The sequence below is a fragment of the Pogoniulus pusillus genome, chromosome 8 (assembly GCF_015220805.1).
Source record: "Pogoniulus pusillus isolate bPogPus1 chromosome 8, bPogPus1.pri, whole genome shotgun sequence".
Lineage (NCBI taxonomy): Eukaryota > Metazoa > Chordata > Aves > Piciformes > Lybiidae > Pogoniulus > Pogoniulus pusillus.
This window is the reverse complement of record NC_087271.1, coordinates 31,826,974-31,852,105: the sequence shown is the minus strand read 5'-3', so window position 1 is coordinate 31,852,105 and position 25,132 is coordinate 31,826,974. Positions and strand designations below refer to the sequence as shown.

General features: G+C 39.2%; 1 long non-coding RNA gene across 2 annotated transcripts; it reads left to right on the top strand.

Annotated features, from left to right (window-relative positions):
* The first annotated feature begins 1,052 nt into the window (after positions 1–1,052).
* LOC135177648 (uncharacterized) lies at positions 1,053–23,286 on the top strand. 2 transcript variants are annotated; one of them, XR_010303122.1, is made up of 4 exons: positions 1,053–1,102; positions 14,057–14,120; positions 22,539–22,604; positions 23,121–23,286. It is a non-coding gene; the product is annotated as an uncharacterized LOC135177648 (long non-coding RNA). The 2 variants fall into 2 exon arrangements; XR_010303121.1 differs by lacking the exon at positions 14,057–14,120.
* Positions 23,287–25,132: the final 1,846 nt, after the last annotated feature.

The window sequence follows — 25,132 nt, the reverse complement described above, 5'->3', positions numbered from 1 at the left end:
TTTTGATAGGAAAAAGCAATTGCTGTAGCCAGAAAAAAAAAACAAAAAAACAAACCAACAAAAACCAACCCAAACCAGATTTTCTACAGATCAGTTCAATAAGAAAGAGCTCTTGATGTGTTATAAGGCAGTGGCTTCACAACTCTTGGGACAAATTGCAATTTGATAGACTGCCAGCAAGTGAAGTCATACTCGTATCTTTTTTATTTGTTTATTTTTAATTTGTGGGTGAAGACTGTGCTCATTAAAGTGAGGAACTCCACACCAATTTTAGCCAAGCGTTACTATATTCTACTTAATGAATTGTGTACACTTGTATCCTTTTCAATAGTTCATCTCATTTTCCTTCCAATTGAATACAGTACTCTATTATTTCAGTATTTTCCCAATCTTTGCTGTTTATATATCTGATGAAAAACCTGCATGTGATTACAGTTGTATAGTTGATGCTTTGTCATTCTATATGCTCTCCTGCTATGGAAGTGAGCTTGTTGCCCTCCTTTTCGCTTTGCTTTGTTGATAGGTGGAAGAAATAGTCGACCAAGCAGCTGAGTTAAAGTGACTCTCTGTATTTAAGATTTATATTGAATTCAATAAATTTGAATTATTATAGACCTTTACAGCTTTACATTGTGTTCTGCTCATATAATGGAAGAGAAAGTATTTTCATAGTCCATTTTTAGCAAAATAACTTTTTTTTCTTTGGGTTTTTTTTTTATTTGTTTGACCCTTGCTTTTTTTCTTCTTTTATTATTTTAAAATTATTATTATTATTATTAATTATTGAGCTTATTAGAGAAGTATTGAGAAGATATATTCTGGAGGCAGTTAGATACCAATAGCATAATGCCTTGACCACAAGGCCAAGCAATATCAGATCACTGAGGCCTGTGACAGTTAAAATACCCAGATTGTGTTTGTAAATGTTTTCCCTTATGAAAATGTAAACTTGCAGCATTAATGCTTCCGTTACCAGAATGTTGCTGGCATTGCTTCTGTTAGAAGATAATTATTGCACTCATTCCTGACATGTAATATGTCTTTCCTTTAAGGTGGTGAGTGGACAATTACACACATCTCCCTGCTGAACTACTGAAATCAGGTATGTTCTATTGCTTTCATCGATACTGTGTGCTTCCAAAATACATAAGGAGTTGATGGAGAAAGCTTCTGTACAGTTCATATTACTAGAGAAATTTGTTTGTGATATACTTTGTGCTGAGGTTTTTCCTATTCTTGTGCCTCATGAACACCTTGATGCTTTTGTTACCTTTTAGGCTTTTCAGGTGCTCTACATGGATCTTTCAATTTCTGATGAACAAGGCATTTTCTTGATAATTTCTTGTTTTGTCACTCTGTAAAAGAATAGAAAATTTACCCTACCTTAGGACTATTGCGGTTGCTGTGAATCACCTAAGATTTCATAATAAATACATTTAGCAGATAGAGACTAAAAAAACACTTCGGGGGTCTTGGTGTATCTTAACTTCTACCTAGGTGGAAAGCTAATGCTATGAACCTAGCCTATAACAAATGCAAATTAAAGAAGAATTTCAGTGTGGTACAGGGATCATTTCTTCAACTAGTCATGCGCTAATTTCCCACCTTTCTGTCCCAGCATATTTTCTGCCTCTTATGCTTTATAGTTCTTCCCTAATGAAGACAGTCCTATGCAATGCCCCAAAAGTGTTATTTCCCCCCTTAATGAAATGCCACATTCTTCTACACAGTGCAGGAGTGTATGTTCTGAGCTTTGGGGGACTGCCAGGTCTACTAACTATGTGAAGGGGGTGAAAGCACACAGAAGCATGATCCTTTTCAAGCCTTTCATTCCCTACAGATTGTATTAACAAGTCTAAAAGCAGCTGTGCTTGCTCCGGCTGTAGAGGCAAAAAAATGTAGCCAGCCTTTTCTGTGCTGTGAGCCTCAGTCTAAATACATAATTACAGTTCCTTCTCTAGCCTCCAGTAAGAAGGAAACTTAACAAACAAACCAGCACATTTTAGAAAGCTGTGAAATTAGAGAAATGACTGTCAAATGGACTTTCCTTTTTATTTGCAATAAGAGACATAAAATTGCAAAGAGTGAAGTGGAAAACCTGAACTCCTGTGAAAGACATTTTGCACTGCATATTGTTGAGTTAATGTGAAGTGCCTCTTTAATTTGGCTTTCTGTGGCCTGCTTATCATACATGTTAATATCAGCAACATCTGCAATACAACTGCTTTGCAGACCACTGCAAATTATCACTGGTTATGGCAGAGTCTAAAGCATGTTATAGGTAGCACAGTCTCTTCAGTTTTGCTTCTGAGGATAATCTGCTTGAAAACTTACATTAAACACAGAAGTTATGTACAGCATGAAATGTGAGTGACTTTATTAATGGCATAACATTTGCTTATCCGAGATCAAATCCTACAGCTTGCTCTCCTCTGCCGATCTTCATTCCAAATATTTCTTTTTGCTCAACGGTGCTCTAAAGAATTATTTGACCTCTTCTTTTGATCTAAATCTCACAAGAGAGGTGCTCTTAACTTTATGCACATCCCTATAATAAAAAAGGAAAATATTAAATTATTGAATTCAGAAGACCATTCCTTAGACACCGATTCTCAGGGCTGAATAGAGATCATCAGGGAATCTTTCATCTTCAGAATATAATTTTAAGTCATGCCATAAAAAGAGATCAAGATTTCCATAATTTCATCTGGAAAAATTTGGATGCACTGCTGACTCATTAAGTGTGAACTGTGGTTTTCAAAATGATCTCAAGGTATGTCCAGAAATCACAACACAAGAAAAGGAAACCATATTCCCCTGCCCCAAAAGCAATTTTGAAAATATAATTCTAGTTATTAGTGGATCTTGTGAACCATACAAAACTTCTGCCTTATCTTTGTTACCACGAGAAATACTTTTTCTGGAAGCACTGTTTCTGAGGATGGTATTTATCCCTGATTGATTGCCTTTGAGATGGTGACACTTTCCATTTTATGGAAATACTGTAAAGCTTTGAACACAGAGGTTCAGAAGTACCCTAGGGGTGAACAAAGAGATCTTCAGGACTCTAAAACCTAAGGTGAAAATTGGATTTATTAAACAGTGCTGGAAATCATCTAGTGTTTGACTGGGGAAAAACATGGCATGCTTGGGTCTCTGCAAGTGTTTCCCACAAGGCTACTGGTCTTTGTTTAAGCTCTGAATAACAGGTCAGCATTTTCTGTTAGTCCAGTAACTGCTATGGAGAACAGTTGTTAACATTTACTTGTAGCTAGCTTCTGCACTCTGGATCTTGTGAGCCCTGAAAGTGCGCTTACAGTAAGTGCAAATGCTGCAGGTGAATATTGTTGGCTTTGGTTTCAAAGAAATGCTTGTAGGATCACAGGGATTTTTGTAGTAATGTTCACTTTGTGGGCATAAAGTACCTGATAATCAAAGCTTTACACCAGTGTAACTTTCCCCTGGTTTCCAAAAAGATTTGCCCTCCCACGTTTGTTTAAGGACACTTGGAAGAATTGTCTGGGAACTTCTGTAAAAGTGTCACATAGGTAGCAAACCTTTTTGTATTTGTAGTGGCAGCAGCAAGGAACAACTGCAAATACAGTATCTCTTCTTAGTAGTAGTGGTGCTAGTAAACATTGTTATTGATTATGGTTAGGTTTTAGTAATGTGTGAATTAATAGTAAAATCAGTAATCATTGCATCTTGTATGGTGGATGTCTGTGGTTGCCGTTACCCCGTTTGTGAATAAATGATGTGCTTGGTTTTAGAGCAGCAGAATGTCACTGTGTTTAGAGATGCCTAAATAAGCAGTACTTGTGTGTGTAGTTCATTCATCTCCCCCAGGAGTGGTAGGTGATGCACATGCCAGTGTTCTTCAGTGATATGTTAAAACATCATAATACAACATCCCACTGTTTTAATGGGCTTTTTACTACGTTCCCTCCACCTAAAACAGGAAAGGAAAGAAACCACCAGCATCTGTGTTTGTATTGTTTGCAAGTGTTTGTCTGTCTCTGCTAGGACACAAAAGTTCTCAGACTCGTTGGACTTCTTGCAGGCACTGACTCTGAATGATCAATAACTCAGTGTGAAAGTAGAAGCAGCATTGCATAAGCATTGGCAATATGGAGCAAAATGCACTTAGATTGCAAAATAAACAAGTCCGGAAGGTTTTCCTGGGTACAGAAAGCCTTTTAGAGATGAAAGTAAGCAGATTTTGGAGGTTCTGAAAGCGAATCTTGACAGTAAGTCTTTGAATTTACAAAATAAATAAACAGAATATCCCCAAATGAAGCCCTGCTCGAAGCAGTGAACACGCTGGTGGCAAGTTCTGCTTCAGACTCCAAGAGATAAAGTACGTTAGTGCCTATCGCTTGGTCTAATTTATTCGGTGTCATTGCCATATCACAACCTTCTGTTTGATTTTCTTATAAACTAATAATTTCCTGAATGAACTAATACTGCCACAGCCACTAGTACCCCTGCTTTGTAGAAGTTTTTTTATTGTTGTGTATGCAACTAAATTGAAATATCTTTCACTTGAAATATTGACTTTAATATCTCATTTGAAAAATTCATGAAGCTTTTGATGTTAAATCCATACTCAATTTAGCCAAATGCCATTAGAATATGCAATACGCTCGAATTCGGAGAGCATTATTGTCTGTGTTTCTGCAGAAGAATTACATTTTATGACTGTAATGTCAGGATCTTTTTTGGATTTGTTCATGAGGAAAAGAAAGGAAAAAGCAGCACATTAGAAGCAAAATGAAAAGTGGTATTGATTAGGCTCTCATTTACCCTCTCTTTGCTTTGGTCCCTAAATGCATGGAAATAAGGGTTGTGGCACAGCAAGTAACAATGCACTGTAATGAATGGAACAATCTTTAGAAAATTAGTGTAAACACGTATGATAGTGCACAGATGTTGCTCCTAGTAACTGTCATACATTTATTTTACATCTCCATTTACATACATCTCTTTATTTCCTAATAGTATCATAATAGAAACATGACAATAGTTAATGATTTCATAAAACGTGGAATGTAAAGCTGACAGAGAGGTAGAACATTAATTGAAACCTATAGCCTGTAGTACATTAGAATTACATCTCCTAAATGACTCATGATAAAAATATCCCTCTTTTACAGAGAAAGACAAAGACAGGTAAAAAACTAGGCTTTCAGCAAATTAATTTTTTTCCCCACCAGTAAAACAGAGACTGGCAAATGTTGCAAAATGTCCTGAGTGCTAATAGAATGGTATTTGCCTTCAGTAATTTATGGGCACTTTCCCCCCAGCTATCGATCACATTTGAAAAAAGTAAACTGCATTAACATTTTAGGCAATAATGACTCCAGAAAATGTTTGATTTTTATCACTACCAAAACTGATGTCATGATACTTGAGTCCTTAGCAGATGTGGGAGAGTGGAGTGCATCCAGCCTGTAGCATATTTATGCAAGTGCCCACACCTAATTGAACAAACTGGATGTAAACTAATGCTGTGAGCTTCTTATGTTATCTTAAAACATAAAAAGTAAGTTGATGGCACAATTCTGGAGACTGCTGTCTGGCAGTGTATTGAGGTGTCCAGAGGACGTTGGGGTCTAGGATTAAAATCACTGGGATAAACGAAGTAGGAATGGAGAACTGCTCTCTGCCACCATCTTCTGGCCAGTCCTTGGGACACAAAGCACCTCAGCTTCATCTCCTGCATGGCTTACCAAACCTCCTGTTGCCTCCACTGAGAGGATAATCTCAACCATTTTAAACAAGCACATACTGGAAAAATAGAAAAAAAAAAACAAAATAAAAAAGAATTTCAAAAGTGAACCGAATCTTAACAAACTCATGCAGATGCATATTATAGTGAGCACTGCAAAACACCAGGCTCAGGGAGGTGAAAGCTCTATGAATGAATCAAGAGCATTAGTGCCAGGGATTTTATGCTTGGAATTAGGAGAAAGTGTTTTGCTCCGTCGTGTTGACTTTCCTGTGGTCAGATAGTCCTGAATGCTCTAGAAACAAGTGAAACACATCATGGTGATCGGACACATATTCCTACAGAGTAGCTGTACACTGCAGCAGGAAACTTTTTGAACCTCAAGGTTAGTTCCCTGAGTGCAGGCCCTTGTGGGCTACTTTTGCTGAGACTCTGTTGAGAGACACAGCTTGAAAAATTAAATTGGACTGACTTCTTCCTAATTTTTTTCTTACTTAGGTTGATATCCTTCCATTTAACTATTTGTTGCATCCATTAAAGTATTTGGAGGCTGCTTACAGAACTTACTGCTTTATTGTTGGGAAGCTGTGCTGTAAGGCAGGTTGACGCTGAAAGTGGAGTTAGATTTGAAGGTTCAGACTTCAGATTAGATTTCTGGTTTTATGGTGGGCCTTTGCTAACTGCAGAAGTGTGTGATCTACAGAAGTGAGTTGAATGAAAGTTCTTTTTGTATACTGATACAGTTAATGTTATTGTAGACAGACAGCAGCACAGCACCAGAATGGATATTTGATTCTTCTAAAATGAGTTGTGACAACAACGAACACGTGGAATTCATTTACAAAATGTGCACAAAGTGAAACTTCTCTCCTTCTGGAATCCTTTCATTGCTCCTATTATTTGATACTTTTATCTCTGCTATAGACATACATTGCGGTTTGGTCATACGCTAAATTAACTGTGACAAGTTAAAATAGCTGTTAAAGTGAGTGCTCCTTCAAATTAATTAACAGTTGATTAGTGCAGTTTATATTTTTTCATAAGACTTAAATCATGTATGAGTGCAAATAAAGCAAAGGTATTTTCCCATACTGGAAGAAATTTTATGCATTGAAGGTCATGTAAACAATGTGCTATGTATTATGTAGAACCAATTTAGCTTGGAGTTTTCCTACCTTAGTGCTTTTATTTTCTTCAACTGCAAGAAAAAACTTCAGAATATCTGTGCCTCAAAATGAGATGATTGTTTACATTATGCCAAACAGGATGAAATAGTCTGAAGCATATATTAGGATGCAGCATATAGTTTATATGTACTGCTGAATCCGATGCCAGTGAATAAAAACTTATTAGAGAGAACCATTTGCTGTGCCTGAAGACAGAAGTTTTACAGATCTCATTTTTCAGATCTGAGTTTTATTTCAGAAGCTTTGTAGTATGCTAATGAAGAATCGTTGGAAAGAACACAAAAACTGTATCAAAACCAAAGAAACTTTAAACTGTGATTTAGATTTACCACACAAATCAGCATGTGGCTGCACACTTGCGTGTATCAGACACAAAAACACACGCTTCCTGAAACAAATTGCATCTTTTATATGGATCACTTACTCAATAGTCTTGAATTTCTGACTTCTGGTTTCAGCCAGGTAAGATGAGGTGGCATGTTCAGCCCATGTTATTAAAGAAATTGGTTCACCTACTTGATTTCATGTCATTGTAGTTCCAGCCATTCATTTATTCAATAAACAGTTTGGTGTGTTAAGAGAAATAATGAATATTGATTAAAAAATCGATCACTTATTAAGAAACTGTCTAAGGGAGATTGTTTATCCAGTCAATTTTAATTTTTGATTTGTTATTTATATTTTCCAATTTAATCCACCCCTCCCTTAGGCTCCCAAACTACCAAAGAAACTGGGAAGAAGGGCAGAGAAACACTGTCAGCAACTGAGCAAAGAACACAAAACCTAATGCATTCATTTTAGATTAGGTAGGTTGAAATAGGCCATAATAAAGGAGATTGTGATTGAAAACTGTGGACACATTACCTCATGCACATTCAGCTATTGGACCGAAACTGTAACTTTTAATAGGATTTATTAGGCTCTCTACTTCCCACCTATTACATCAGTCAGCTCTGGTGCTGTCAAAACACAACAGTTACAAAAACATTATGGGTTTCATCTCAGCTGGCAGAGGTTCTGAGCATGGAGGCTGAATGCACAAGGCAGCGAGAGAGGCATACTCTGGAACATTTATCCATTCTCATGACATGAGACCTAGGCTGTGAACAGAGTCACTGAATATAATTTTCTGCAAAGGAATAGATTAGCTGTCTCCCATCTAATCTGTTTTATCTGACTATGTGTAGTTATTCTAAGTTTCATTGCTCATTATACCAATAAAGTAAGCTGTCTTGATACTTACAGGCAATGGACAAATACTTCTAGTATGTTCTGCAGGTGTTCTGTAGAGGTCACCTTACAAAAGGAGGAGATACAGTCTTTGCATGGCTTTTAGCCTCTGTGGGAGTTGAAGACCCTGAAGTATGTTCAGTAGTCTTAAATAATCAAGGGAAAACTTTATTTAAACTAGTTGTGTGGTTAGTCTTCCAAGCTTATGGACGAGTAAGGGAAGAACTAAAGGAAGCAGGTGGTGTTTTTCCTCCAGTAAGGTCACAGTTCATATGGGAGTACATAAAAGCAAAACTCATGTTACTTGGCTTCTGTAGTTTCTTTCTGCCTTTTGAAATTCTGTGGGAAGTTGTCATTGGCTATGTTTATGTTCACTCATATGAAGAGGTTTTATGCTAGGATTGGCTTTATCCATTATATTTCCTGGGATTTTGCTTGTGGATGACCTTCTCACTTTCCTCCTAATTCATATACTCATTCATCAGGTTTTTAAGGCAGATGAGGTGTGCCTTGCCTTCTCTTTCCATTTCTTGAGTTCACAAAAAAAGCTTGAAACCTCTCTGTGATTGAAACAGAAAAATGAAAGCATGTCCTGAAATGTCATCTTTTTCTAGTTAGAAAATACAGATTGTAGTGTAAGAAACTGTGAGCAGGGCGAAGCTAAGTCTAACATTTTCGTAAAGGTTTAACAATACTTTGAGTGGTACTTTGCTTTGGAACTCAGGGTTGTATGTGAAGGGCTTCCTTAATGTCTCTCATGGATCCAGTTCTACTTTATGATAATAGAACAGCAGACAGAGTTACATTTTTGGGAAGAGTTTGCAATCACTTGGAAGATTAGCTTTAGAATTCACAAGATGCAATTCCATGTTGCACGATCAAGATCCTCAGATTTAAAACCAGGGAGAAATTTACTCATTGAAGTGACACCTGAGATGCAATACTCTGCCCATTTTTTGGTCAAGATAACTGTGGCCTAATCAAAGACTTACCAAAGAGATCAAAGTCCTTGTTAAGATAAAAGGATGATTTGGCACAAAGCAAATTAAACTCAGGTCGTTGTGTGGGTTTATCCATAAGGCTAAGAGCATGAAAAGTTGGATCCAAACTCCCAGCTGTTATTCCACAAAACCTTTATTTCCTGTGGATGTGATCACTTTAGAGAAAAGCTACCTGATACTGATTTAACCTAAATTTCCATCCCATGTCAGCCCATTGTAATCAGTAAATACTCTACAAGAGTAAGGTAATGCTGAGTTGCTTCATGCGTCTGAAAAATGAACAGCTTTCATTCTAAGACATGGAAAAAGACCATAGGAGTTCAAGGCTAGTTGAATTTAGTGACAAGGTCTAGTGGGCATTGGTGGTCTTCAGTTTCCAACTGAAAAGATTCTATGATTCTGACTGCCACAGTTTGCCCTGAACTGTCAGCTCTGTATACTCTACGTATATATCTTCATGGTTTTATCTCGCAAGTCTCCCACTACTAGGTGTAACACAGAGTAGTTCTGATACAGCCACTCCTGGGTGTAAGCAGTGAGGTTTAAAGTTATGGTGCAATAATTCTGAATAATATTAGAAGTTCTTTGTGCTAACATATTAATGAAAATGTAAAGACATGGTAAGAGAGTACATTTGCTCTTAATGACAGCCTTGATTCATTAGGGTGCTGTGTGTTTCTATCTACCAGAGGTGTCTAAAGCCTTTAATGTGTCATATGACTGATTATCATTGTGAATTGTCCTGTTTTATCATATTACTGAATTATTCTGCATGTATGGAGTTGCATCTCTTTTCACCTGACAGCAAAGATAAAAATCAAGCTGTCCACCAGATATGGTGCTGTTTTAGTCCTCTCTTGAAATTATCAATGGAATGGGCAAACATCAGCAAACACTCAAGAAAAAAAAAAAAGTTCTGACCCTCCAATTATTCTTGCTGCCATCTTTAGGTACTTTTATAGTAATTTCCAATAAATAATGAGTCCATTGTGCCAGAAGAAAAACAAAAGCCAAAAACACAACCTCAAACTTTATTTAATCGGTATTTGGTCAGAACGTGGATTTTACAGTAGTCCCAATTTCAATTACATTAGTGCTCAGAATGTTATGTTTTCCTTGCTAGAATCCTTGAAATTCAACCAAAGCATGCTATACTAGAATCATTATGTTAAAATGGCTATTTATGATTGTTTTAAACCAAATGGTTTGAACCAGCTCAATTCCCAGGCTGACATTAAATAGCGTGCACACTGCCACTGTGTAATTGTGACAACACATTTTAGAATGTTCCTTATATGTACAGAATGGGAAAAAAAAATCCTATTACCACGTTACTCAACATGAAAAACTATTAAAGCCTGCAATTCAAATATGCCTTTATGAAACTATTGAATTAACAGAGTTAGATTAAAATATAAATGCACTTGTTAAGTAATATTTTATTTTCAAAAGCCATTTTCTTTTTATATTATTTATACAGCTGGTGTGTTTGACCAAGTGAATTGATATATTGTTCTCAATAGGGTAAATATCTCCTGTGATTACTTATTTAATTGCCAGGGCAATCTTTCTCCTAGCAGTAAGTCACTGTTTAAGAAAAGATGTCCATTGCTGTTTCTCCAAACAGAATGTTGTATCCAGTAGATGTGCCTCTCCTTCCTGTTTTCCTGTAAAATCATAAACCTTATACTCTGTATGTGTAGTAACATGCTGCAAGGACAGTGTATTAAACCAACCTCTCCCTCTGTAGCTGAGCCCATTTTAAAAAGGAGGCAGTCAGGCTAACTGCCACCTACTGCCAAGGAGTTGTACCCAATCTATTTTTTGGAGTTCATGGTCGAGTGTCTTGATAACAAGATAAAAATATTGCATGGTGTTAAAAACATCAGAGATCAATTTAAACAGATGGAAAGTATAGTGTTTATTCACATTCCCAGGCACAAAACTGAGTATGTTCACTACACAGTTTGGGTGCTTAATAAGCCCAAGTCCCAATGAATTGGTTCTTGACAGTTATGAATGGTAGAGTAGCTGCATTAAAGCAATGAGGGAGCTAACAGCAGGTTTGAAACTGGGTTTGAATAAATCATCAACCAAACATATAACGGTATTGTAACAGTAGGCCAAAACCTCTCCAGCCATGTGATTGCTAGTTGCCAGGAGACCATGGATCTTGGGCATTCTCAAAATACTGGAATAATTGTAGCCATCTCAAATGTATAGCATCTGTGATGGTTTGGGTGTTACCTGCCCCCCCGCACTTAAAGTCACCCAGACTAGACTCAGTGGCTCTGGAAATTGAATGAAGCTTTATATTTACAGCTTAGCACAGTGTCCAGGCAGGTATTTACAATCTTCACAGCTACAGACAGAAATAAACAAGTTGAAAAGGTAATAGAGAAACACAACAACCCTCCCAGAAACCAGAGTCCCCAGGAGCAGGTCCCAACCACCCTTCCACCTCCTTTCCACCTATCTACCTTACCCCAGACTTTGCCTTGCACTCAAGGTGAGTTTGGAGGGTCGGCCATGGGGGGTTAGAAAGCAGAAGGATTAGTCAAGCAGCAAGTAAGAGAAAAGTGCAGCCCAAAGCCCAGAGAGAGACTCTGTTATCTATGTTTGTGTTCTTGTTCTTATACATCTCAGCAAGCCTATGAGTGAAGTAGACATCACCATTGTTTCCTTTTCACAGCCTATAATCTAATTCTTCTCACCAAAATATCCCAGCTAGGCTCAAACTAGCACAGGATCTTTGGGAAAATCTAATACATTTATATTTATTAAAGTACAACTGCTTTGTCAGGATACATGTAAAGCTTTTAGACAAACTACAGCTTTTGAAATGGTTTATCTTGCTCGTAGATGTACTGTTCTTCATAATGCATTTAGAAAGAATATTTGCAAAGCATGATGTAGTGTTTAAAATCTTCACTAGTTCATTGCCTCTAATGAACACTTGCACAATTATTGTTGTACTCTTAGGTGTACATCCTGCTATCTCCTTGCTTACATGGGTAACTATGCTTTCGGGTAGCCTAGTGGAGGTCAAATGCACTGCTTCCGTGTTTAAATCTAATCACATTAATGAGCCTTTGAAAGCTAAGATCTAATACTTTGTTTGCAATTACCTTTCCTGCACAAAATCCCATTGTTAGGTTATGTCAGTGATAGAAGCATTACATCCAATCGGTCTTTTTTTTGTCCCTTTTTCATTCAGAAGGAATTTTGCCAGATGTGTGTGTATCTGTGCTATCCGCAGATACAGTGTGTAAGTGATAGGCCTGATTTACAGTGGGATTTTTTAGGCTGTCTTATTTTGTGGATGAAATACTGAACTTAATTGAGTTGAATTAAATAGATGTTTATTTCTCCAGTGTGTGATCCTAGAGAGTAAAGAGTCAGAATGACTCCTCATAGGCTGCTCATCTAGCTCACAAGCCACCTTCTGAAAAACAAGCGACATGAACTCATCACTAGCACTTGCTACACAACATGGGATAAGTGTAGGGAACCTCAGAGACTGTTCAGACATCTGAAAGGTCCACATTCCTTTTTCTGACTTCTAGTTTTGCCAGGAATTTTCTTTTTATAGAATCATAGAATCAACCACGTTGGAAGAGACCTCCAAGATCATCCAGTCCAAACTATCATCCAGCCCTGTCCAATCAACTAGTCCATGGCACTAAGTGCTTCAGCCAGGCTTTTTTTGAACATGTCCAGGGACGGTGACTCCACAACCTCCCTGGGCAGCCCATTCCAATGCCAAATCACTCTCTGTGATTCAGCCTAGACCTCCCTTGGCACAGCTTGAGACTGTGTCCCCTTGTTCTGTTGCTGGTTGCCTGGGAGAAGAGACCAACCACCGCCTGGCTACATCCTCCCTTCAGGTAGTTGTAGACAGGAATGAGCCCTGAGCCTCCTCTTCTCCAGGCTAAACAAGCCCAGCTCCCTCAGCCTCTCCTCACAGGGCTGTGTTTTAGGCCTTTCACCAGCTTTGTTGCTCTTCTCTGGACACATTCCAGTATCTCAACATCTCTCTTGATTTGAAGAGCCCAGAACTGGAAACAGTACTCAAGGTGTGGCTTGACCAGTGTTGAGTACAGGGGAAGAATGATTATTATGATGGAATGCATTTGCTTAATCTTCCTGGTAATGAGGAAGACTTCCCTTTCTTTAAAGTGTTAGGAGAAAGAATTATTTTCTGACTACAGCATTGTTTTATTTGTGAGTGTAAGTACACAGCTATTTGTTAACTTGCACTAAAGAAATAATAGGGGGGGGGAAATCCGACGATTCATGAAGTGTAAATTCATGGCACATTTAAATTCTGTTTTAAGTAGGTACAATAAATACACCAATTTATTCCTTTTGTAAATAGAATTAATACAGACATATGAATTTCCTTCTATACAATATGTTTTTTGCAAGAGTTCAATCAATAGAGAATTTATCTTTTAGCAGAATTCCCTTCTGTAAGACAGGAACACCATGCAACAGACACTAGGCAAAGCTTGGGAGAAAGAAATAAGAGTGAGTGAAACTAAGGGCATGTGAAGAACAGTCACAATCCAGCAACAGCAGCAAAACAGTTTCAATTTTCTGGATTATTAATTCAAATTCACACGCACATGCCAGTTAAAATTAAAGGCCTTTTTTTACTGCTCTAGTTTAAATTAAAGATTATATTCTGCTCCACAAGTCTGAATTAAATAGCTTATTTTGCACACCAAGCTCTCATTTTAAAGCTAATAAAGAAAAGACATAGCATGTACGTGCAAGCTTGAGACAGGAAGGGTCTAAATTACTACACCTGTTTCACTTGGGAGCTACTTTATTAGTGTTAACAAAACTTGGCTTTCAGTTTGGCAGTCAGAAGCACATTTAGAACAAGCATTTCTTTGTTTTGACAGAAAGGCTGTGGTAAATGAATGACGTTTGAGCGAGGTGTGAAATGTGAAGGTACAAAATTAACTGGTAAGATAATTACTGTTCTAATTCTGCATAAACAAGCATTTTGAAAATCATTAATAGTTCAGGGAAATAATGTTAGTGATTAAATAAGGTGGTTTGCATCACTGAGCACAACTAAGCTGCTTTAATTACATTTGAAAGCAAGGGAAAGCAGCTAATTAAAATTAGCACAGTGTTCCTGAATGACCAGCATTGCATTGTTGCCCTAACCTGTTTAATTGCTTGTTTATTAATAATATGTCTTTATTTTCCCCTCTTCTGTATTTAAGAAAATTATTAAAGAAGCCAAAATGTGTAAAGAGAATCTGACTATGTATACTTACCAAAATATGCAATGCAGATATAACCCAGGGAATTACTTTGAAGGCAAGCCAACATCATTCAAAAGTCATAACTTTTCTTCATATTAATAATGTTTTCTTCCTGAGTCACATTCATATGTCAATCACGTTCATGGACAAGAAAAATGGGTTTTGGCACAATTGCTGAATTGCAGCATTTTGTAGCTGCTTTATTTTTTAAAACCTCTTGAATACTAAATTGTTAGCTAAAATATGGGTAATAAATCTAAGACTAATCAATAATAAACTATGGAAACCACGAGTAAAAATATCATCTAAATTAAAAGAGAGCTTTGTGTTCTCTTGGCCCTTTTTAAACAAAACTTTTGCTAAACTTAGTGTCTACAATGGGTTGGTCTGTTCACAGAAAAGGCAAGACTCAGAATTCCAAGTTTTCCAGCATATTTTTGCTTCAGGTGAGGAATATCTCTATTAGATTATCTTTCTCTTCCCAGTCCCCCATGAGCTGATTTTAGTTTTGCTTTATTAGCAGGAGCAGGGAGGTCATTCTGCCCCTGTACTCTGCACTGGTTAGACCACACCTTGAGTACTGTGTTCAGTTCTGGGCCCCCCAGTTTAGAAAGGACATTGAGATGCTTGAGTGTGTCCAGAGAAGGGCGACGAGGCTGGGGAGAGGCCTTGAGCACAGCTCTACGAGGAAAAGCTGAGGGAGCTGGGATTGTTTAGCCTGGAGAAGAGGAGGCTCAGGGGTGACCTTATTGCTGTCTACAACTACCTGAGGGGTGGTTGTGGCCAGGAGGAGGTTGCTCTCTTCTCTCAGGTGGCCAGCACCAGAACAAGAGGACACAGCCTTAGGCTGCGCCAGGGGAGATTTAGGCTGGAGGTGAGGAGAAAGTTCTTCACTGAGAGAGTCATTGGACACTGGAATGGGCTGCCCGGGGAGGTGGTGGAGTCGCCGTCCCTGGAGCTGTCCAAGGCAGGATTGGACGTGGCACTTGGTGCCATGGTCTAGCCTTGAGCTCTGTGGTAAAGGGTTGGACTTGATGATCTGTGAGGTCTCTTCAAACCTTGGTGATACTGTGATAAAACTATAGAAGATAGTTGGGAGGGGTGTTAATCTACCCACTTCAAACAAATATACAGTATAATACAATGAAGACAACTAAAAATAGAGCAAAATGCTAATTTATTTTTTTTATATTTAGGTATAATCAAGTCAAGTTAAAGCAGACATGATGTTTTCCACACTGATTTAGTATTTATACTGTACCTCTGATGCGAAAGGCATAATAATTTACATACATATACATTTTAAACAGTAAAAATTCATAAAAATGTGAAGTTCTATACAGAAAGGTAGCACATTCCTAAGAAAGCAGGTTAAATCATAGGAATTATGCTTATGGAACTGATAAGCAATTAAAACAAGAAGTTAAAATTAACTTCATGAATAGTAGAGAATATTCAACAGACATTAAATATGCCATGTTATAGGTGCATGTTTTTTGTGAACAAAGAGGAGGATTCTGCTATGCCTTACAGGATGGTGAGGAAAGAACCAAACCACAGATTTCAATGGGAGTTTTCTGTTTCATGTCTGCACACAGCATTTGAGCCACAGTGTAGAACAAAAATAACTTTGAAGGCCATACACAGGTTGCATTGCACTGTTCAAGTGGTTATTTGATTTGATATCCAAAGCAGCTATCATAGTATAGCTTCCATAAATACTGGAAATCCAGAAGTACTTTTAAAAGTCCCCAATTTCCATCTTCTGAAAATATAAACAAAAAGATGGAGAGAAGTAGAAAGAAAAAAGAATGGGGTGAAAAGAAACAACCCTGTGAGATTAAACAAATTGACCTAATTAAGTCTCACAAAGAATTGTTAGCAGCATCTCATTGCCATAACAACAATCTTACATCACCAAAGGATACATGACAACTTTAAAAATAATCAATGTGGTATATAATTAATGATGGCATTTCTTTGTGCTCTGGCAATGGGTAAATAAAAGTTTGGTATTCTGTTTTAATTGCAAGGTTTCTTGGCCTTCTGTTGGGTCGTGGTCATCATAATTATGGCTAAAACTCTTAATTAACCTTTCTACAATCTATTTCCTCACTTAATATCTGTAAAATTTCAAGAGCCACAAAAAAATCCACTATCTGTAGGGTAGGCTACCAAAACTGTAAGATACTATTCCTATAGGTGATGTAAATTGTTCTTATTTCTCTTTATCCTGGTCCAATTCCCACTTGTATTTGTGGAGAATTTTGGTAAATGTGATCTAGCAGATTTAAGTGCCAATGGTTTAAGGTATTACAATCTCCTCTGCCCCTCTTTTGGAGACCCCCTACTCTTGTGTTGGGATATATCCCCTCCCAGCTGCCATAGTTCATAGCCTGCAGGATTTTTAGACTCATAACGAATGGGGGCCTGCATTTGTATGCAGGACTGTATTACACTACATTTCTGCTGTGAGGAGGTCATCTCACATGGATGGTAGTAATCATATCTTAAGCTTTGCACTTACATCTACTAATGTCTTAATGTAGTTTACCTGTCTCCATCCAAAACATGATTTAGTCATCTACTGTCAATGGGGACACATTTTCATAGAATCAGACAGGGTTGGAAGGGACCACAAGGATCATCTAGTTCCAAACCCCCTGCCATGGGGAAGGACACCCTACCCTAGATCAGGCTGGCCACAGCCTCATCCAGCCTGGCTTTAAACACCTCCAAGGATGGGGCCTCAACCACGTCCCTGGGCAACCCATTCCAGAGTCTCATCACTCTCATGCTGAACAACTTCCTCCTCATGTCCAATCTGAGCCTACCCATCTCCAGCTTTGCTCCATTTTCTCCTCCTTGGCATTTATCTTAGCTTTAGGAATATTGATATGCTTTGTAAACGATGTTAGTAAAAGACATTTTTCAGATGGGTGGTGAGTCAAGTTGTGGAAGATGTTTTTTATTTCACATGTCTTTCTGCTAACTTCAGTTTAAACTGAACAAGTTCTCTGCTTTCTGGTCTTTCTGTTACTGAAACTTCAAAATGTGCCCAAAGCTTTTAATTGTTTAACCCAGAAATAACCTAAAGTTGTAGTTGCAAATGCTTTTAACTATTTTATAGAGATTATCTCTCTTAGTCAAGGCACAGGGGAAATAATGACTTAAACTAACATCTTTTACATCCAGATCTAATGCTGTTATTGCTGTACAATATTGTCTTTCTCTGTCTGCAAGCCTGGGCTTCTTTGTTTCCTTTTATCCTCAATAGGACATCAGAGCATATTATAGCAAACAGTGGTCTCTTTACAGAATAATTTATTCCTCTGCCATGTGCTAGCACTATAAATATTTTGCAATTGAATTTTATTGATATGCAGAAAGGGCCAATCCTAATATGTGATAAGACCCTACAGGAGGCTCAACTACTCACTTTGCTTAAAAAATAAATAAATACTTGAAGCAAGAAGATGTGCCTGGCTCTGGTCTAGTGCCACACTTGCTTTTAGAATGTAGTGAGGTAAGAAAAGTAATTCCAGCATATATTGGAAAGTACTGTATGGTACAGTAGAGCTGCTAGATGCTTGTAGTCTCTTATTTCATGGTAGAACTGAAATTTGCAGGAAGAAATTTGATCATAGCATCATCATAGAACCAACCAGGTTGGAAGGGACCTCCAAGATCATCCAGTCCAACCTAGCACCCAGCCCTATCCAGTCAACTAGACCATGGCACTAAGTGCCTCATCCAGGCTTTTCTTGAACACTTTCAGGGACTCCACCACCTCCCTGGGCAGCCCATTCCAATGGCAAATCTCTCTCTGTGTCAAGAACTTCCTCCTAACATCCAGCCTAGACCTCCCCTGGTACACCTTGAGACTGTGTCCCCTTGCTCTGTTGCTGGTTGCCTGGGAGAAAAGACCAACCCCGACCTGGCTACAGCCTCCCTTCAGGTAGTTGTAGACAGCACTGAGATCCCCCCTGAGCCTCCTGTTCTCCAGGCTAAGCAAGCCCAGCTCCCTCAGCCTCTCCTCATAGGGCTTGTGTTGCAGGCCTCTCACCAGCTTGTATTTATAATGCCCTTTTAAAATACCAAAATTAAATTAAAAATTGAATAGCTTCTCTGTCTTTAAACTATAAAGGATACTAATTCCTGTGTTTTCTGAAATACACTGCCTTTGTTTAGCATTGATGAAAACATGATCATCATCTAGAATGTCCCAATAGGGGAGTCACAACAGCTTTATAGTAGAGAGTGTTAGCAGTGAGCTTGATCTGATTATCTGTGGCATTTCCTTTAACACTACTGCCATAACACAGTGAATGTGTTCAGGGAGTTTAATTGTTAAAGCTGCCATTTCCCTTGCCCCTTTGCTTCCTCATAGTCACTGCAATCATGACTGAAACCTTTCATTAACCTTTCTCTATTTAATTCAATCTGTTGAGCTAATAGCATTAGAACATGAGATCTTCAAAATGCCTGCCATTTTACACAGAGAAGTGCCTCACCTCCCTGCTCTCTGGAGTTGGGGAGAAAGGTGCAATGCTACTGGCTTGTTAAAAAAATGTTTAAGGGCATGCTTTTGAGCACACTGGAAAGGTAGGCTTGCAATGTAAGACAGTCCTCAGGTTTTTCCCCCCTTTCTACAACACAGATAAGCACTGACAAGCTAAGTGAGTTTTGTGCTGATGTAGTATGCAATTGGCAAAGCATTGTGCAAGAAATACCAAGGCTGGGTGAATGAATAAATAAAAATCAGTTGGAACACACAACATCAGAAGGAAGTGGAGAACCTACTTCAGATGGGATAAGCAAGTAACTGAATCATCCTAACACTGACAAATGATACAAAACACCTAACAAAGGCAGACTCTCTGTAACCAGTCTCAGCTGCTACTAGCAACTCACTGATTTTGGTCAGCTAAATCCTGAATGCTGTTGGAAAGCTAGCAGGTTTTGTAGTAAACATAGCTCAAAGAGGCCACTGTCAGCTGAGTTAGTGCCACTCCATGAAGTCTTCATTGCTCTTTGTGGTGAAAACCTTTCTAGGTCATGCAGATGATATCTGAGTGAGCAAAGTGTGAGTATCAGTAATCTACCTCTGGCCAACTTCTACTCATATCCTTAACAGCTCTAACTCAGATCTCAGGTCTTGCAGAGAATTGGTGATGATCATACAGTAGATGATATGTTTAAAAAAAAGAATAAATCCAGGCATGTACATTTTGTAGTCTTTAGCAGTTTTGTCCTACGTTGTCACCAATTTATATGGAATATAATGAGCAGGGGTCAAGGGAATCGCCTGTGTTCTTTTCTGTTGGCTCACAATGTACAACCTCTGTTCAATTCAGAGTGCATTCACTTGAGAAGGAAGCATCTAAGATGTTTTGCCCTAATCTTTGTTAAATGTTGATTATACTGACTGGAGTTATCATGGGTTTCTGCAGGCTCAAACAGCAGAAGTATATGGTATATTCTGAAAAAAATGCATCAACTGTATTTGAAACAAAGAATAGTACATAAATGGAACAAATGAATGCAATCTGGTTTCATTATAGTGGAGGTGACAGTGAGACATGAAAGATAAAGACCTGAAAGTCCTTGGAAATGGTGACTAATTAACTGTGCTTCACATGAGTTATCTGCATAAGGTAAAATGGTAATGTAGACATCTGATAATATCAGACCAGTCACTGAATTTGGAAAGCCAAATCAGGAAATGTATCATCTAAAGAAATTCAAACCAAAATGGAGATGGTGCTTAAAATGGCAGTCAGAAGAAAGAGGAAGCTGTTGTGCATTGTAAATCAATCAAAATTAACAAGTTTGTCTTCTATAAGACACAACAGTTGACAATACAATATATATGAATGACTGGAGAAAAGTTAGTGCTCTAGTAACTAATCTCAGTGGAAACATCCAGTGGAAACTGCATGAGGCACTGAGTTGATTGGATAGGACTGGATGATAGGTTGGACTGGATGATCTTAGAGTTCTCTTCCAACCTGGTTGATTCTATGATAGGGAATCATAGAGTGAGAGAAGTATCATCCCAGCCCAATAAATGATAGACTTAAATGTGAAACCCTGGCATTTTTGGTGAGTTCTCCCTTAATGGATTGACAACATAATAAGTGCACCAACAACAAGGACATGTGGACTGATTTTCTTACCAGAGCCCAGTAGATGAATTCAATATTAAATCTGAGTTACCGTTTTCATGTTGTGTTAACAGTGTGTGTATGACTGGTACTGCCTGACATTTGTGCCTAATTCTACACTTTTGGAAGCTGTTGGTCAAGCTTCTATAGTATTCAGCATTTATCAGTGATCTCTCAGATCTGTACTGAGTTGTTTAAATTAACACCTCACGACAATGCCATTTGCAGTGGTTGGTTTATGTTGCTATCTGCCTATCAGTAAATGCATTCATAGCACTGGTCCATCTTAAAATACAATGAAGATCGTATTTGGCCTGCATCAGGAATGGTGTGGTCAGCAGGAGCAGGGAGGTCATTCTGCCCCTGTACTCTGCACTGGTCAGACCACACCTTGAGTACTGTGTTCAGTTCTGGGCCCCCCAGTTTAGGAGGGACATTGAGATGCTTGAGCGTGTCCAGAGAAGGGCGACGAGGCTGGGGAGAGGCCTTGAGCACAGCCCTACGAGGAGAGGCTGAGGGAGCTGGGATTGTTTAGCCTGGAGAAGAGGAGGCTCAGGGGAGACCTTATTGCTGTCTACAACTACCTGAGGGGTGGTTGTGGCCAGGAGGAGGTTGCTCTCTTCTCTTAGGTGGCCAGCACCAGAACAAGAGGACACAGCCTCAGGCTGCGCCAGTGTATAGGGTTAACACTCCTGGGGGAGTGACCCTGAACCTGACCCTAGGGGTCTCGGCCCCTCCTCAGGGGTGGGCCACACTCCAGGTGATGGTTAGCCCACTCCCCCCCCACTTCCTGCGGTATAAAAGAGGAGCACTTCCTGCTCCTCGCTCTCTTCTCTCTTGTTCGTTTCTCCTCTTACCTGCGTTCATGATCACACACACACTGATACTGCATACCAGCCACGAGGCAGAGACACCATCACACTACTCGGGTTGTATCCATCCCTGTTTTGTATTTTGCTGTTTTCCCTTCCTTATCCTTTGTAAACTCCCCTACCTCCAATCCCTTTTTCTAAGTTATTGTTAAACTTTTCCTTTTTAACTTCCAAATCGAGTGAGATTGATTTATTGGGGTGTCCCTACCTTTTATCTCTCTCCCTGTCTTTTGGGGAAAGGAGAGGGAGGAGGGGAGGGCACTCTATAAACTCTATAAATTCTATAAATTGTCATTGGGTCTACCAAATTTATAAGAGTCTCTGGGAACTTGCATTTGAACCCAAGACAGCCAGGGGAAATTTAGGCTGGAGGTGAGGAGAAAGTTCTTCACTGAGAGAGTCATTGGACACTGGAATGGGCTGCCCGGGGAGGTGGTGGAGTCACCGTCCCTGGGGCAGTTCAAGGCAAGATTGGACGTGGCACTTGGTGCCATTGTCTAGCCTTGAGCCCTGTGGTAAAGGGTTGGACTTGATAATCTATGAGGTCTCTTCCAACCTTTGTGATACTGTGATACTGTGAAGATGATATTTTTTAGCATCCAACCCTATCAACCCTTCTAGTTTTTCTACCTGTTTCTGTAACAGTAGCAAAAATGGCTCTCTGTTTTTCCCCCCCAAAAATCTATAATGGTGTGAGTTAGACATGCCTGTGCTGAAAACACCTGGCTTTGGGGCTTTAAAATAGGACCTTTAACATTGTTATTTGTATTTAATTTTACGTAGCATTGAAATGTTACCTTGCCCTAAGCTGTAGAAGACACTGCTATCCTTTCCAGCAGCTACTTTTTAGCACCCTGTCCTTGACTTCATAATCCTCAAATATCAGCCTTGGAAATCTGCTTCTGGCAGAACAAGATCACTTCATCTTTGGGGTCACGTTTCAGGCTTTTGTTCAGTCACAAGTTTGGTTTGGATTTATCTTTGGTATGTCTACTTGAATATTCAAAAAATCATCAGCCAGTCTAATTTGTTATTTTTAAAGTCATGTAAAAGACTGATTTGCTTTGACAGGTGGATCAGAAACAGAATTGAAGCTATTTTATCTGGACCTAATTAAACAACCTTCATTACTGGCAGGTATGTGTTTGTGATGACTAGAAATTAGCTTGATTGGAATTAAAACTCAAAATATAAGGCACTGAATTGAGTTGTTTAGTGGGTTTTTTTGTTGTTGTTGTGGGCTTTTTTTTCTTTCTCTCCCCCCCCCCCCCCCCCCCCCCCTTTCTTTTAATACAGTTTAAATATATATCTGTGAAGTACATTTTAAATGTGGCAAGCATGTGTCTAAATTTTAACTATCTCATCATGCCCAATTCCACTTTGTATTTTATGTTAATGACACTTGTCACAGATATTCATGAGGATATTGCCAGCACTTATAAAATGGCACCACACTAGTTCTGAACTACAAGACTTTAATAAAACATTAGCAACAGTCTTCTTTCCTCTTAGAGGCACTCAATTTCTGTAGTTTTTTGTGTGGTGTATTTGGGGTGAATTTCAGGCATGCAGATGAGTTCAGCATGAGGGCTTAAGCCCTCAAAGAGGATTTTAGTGGGCCTTAAAAGTATTGGTCCTCCTTTGTCTTCACAGAGTCCAGTTATATCCAACTGGTAAATTAAGCTCTGTCTGTTGAATCAAAGGAATACTCCTTACTGCCAGCTGCAGCTCCAGCCTGTGGAATAGATGTCACACCTCCTCAGTGTCACTTGAATGGCACATTAAAGTAATTAAATCCTATGATAAGTTTTGTCTGTTCAGTTTGCCTTCTCCTATGAGGAAATCAGGCATAACTTTGTAGTAAAGTATTCCAATGACCCTGGCTGTTAACCCAATCCAAACATGCTGCCTGAGAGTTTTAACGCCTTGCCTTACAAAAGCTTAACTGCACACATACAGATCTGTATTGCTGAGATACTTCAGTGCATAATGCACTGCTAAGCACTTCTATATCATAGTTTTCTAAGGGTGTTCTGGTTATTGAGAGTTTAGGGTGAGGCATCTTGGAAGAGAATCTTCAGAGCAATTTGGATGTTGCTCTGAGTGACGTCTAAGCAGCTGGTTTGACAGCTTTTGGTGTGGATAGGATGTAACTGTGAAGAGGAGAGTTTCACATGGAGAGGAGAGAAGGGTATCATAGTGAACTAGCCAACAAAATGCATATGACTTTCTTTCAAATAAAAAATGATAGCAATGGAAATACAATATGTTTATTTGTTTGTAGGATCATAGAATAATTTAATTGGAAAAAAACTATCTTGGTTTCATGAAACTAAGTATTCTGTAAAGCATGTTAAAAGTCTAAATTACATTCCTGAGAGGCACTTTGCCTTCTACCCTGTAGATAACCACTTTGCTGGTTAAAACAAACTGTCTGGATGGCCAGGCTGAAAGAGTGGTGGTAAATGGAGTTAAATCCAATTGGTGGCTGGTCAAAAGTAATGTTCCCCAGGACTCAGTACTGGGGTCAATTCTCTTTCATGTCTTCATCAATGGCCTGAATGAGGAGGTTGAGTATACCCTCAGTAAATGTGTAAATTACACTAAAATGGGAGGGAGTGTTTGATTGACAGTAGAATCATAGAATCAACCAGGTTGGAAGAGACCTCCAATATCATCCAGTCCAACCTATCCCCCAGCCCTGGCCAATCAACTAGACCATGGCACTAAGTGCCTCAGACAACCTTTTCTTGAACACCTCCAGGGACAGCAACTCCACCACCTCCCTGGGCAGCCCATTCCAACGCCAATCACTCTCTCTGGCAAGAACTTCCTCCTAACATCCAGCCTAGACCTCCCCCAACACAACATGAGATTGTCCCCTTGTTCTATTGCTGGTTGTCTGGGAGAAGAGACCAACCCCCACCTGGCTACAGCCTCCCTTCAGGTAGTTGTAGAGAGCAATGAGGTCACCCCTGAGCCTCCTCTTCTTCAGGCTAAATACCTCCAGCTCCTTCAGCCTCTCCTCACAGGGCTGTGTTCCAGACCTCTCACTAGAGGGACCTGGACAGGTTGGAACAGTGGACCAAGGCCAATTTTATGAGATTTGTCAAGGGCAAATGCTGGGTCTTGTACTTGGGTCACAACAACCCCATGCAATGTTACAGGCTTGAGGGCAGAGTGGATGGAAAGCTGCCCAGTAGAAAAAAGGCCTGGAGGACATTGGCAGCTGACCACAAGCCAGCAGTATGTGCAGGTGGCCCAGGCAAACAGCATCCTGGCCTGTATTGGAAATGATTGTCCCCCTGTACTCAGCACCTTAAGTGTTGTGTTCAGTTTTGGGCACTCCAGGAAAGACACTGAGTTGCTAGAGTGTGTCTGGAGAAAGGCAACAAAGATGGTGAAAAGTCTGGAGAACAGATCTTGTGAAGAGTAGCTGAGGGCACTAGGGTTGTTTAGCCTAGAGAAAAGGAGGCTGAGGGGAGACCTCCTTGCTCTCTACAGCTACCTGAAAGGAGGTCACAGTGAGGTGGGTGTCAGTCTCTTCTCTTTAGTAACAGATGATAGGATGAGATGAAACAGCCTCAAATTGCACCAGGGGTGGTTTAGATTGGATATTAGAAGAAGCTTCTTCACTGAGTGGGTTATCAGGCACTAGAATAGGC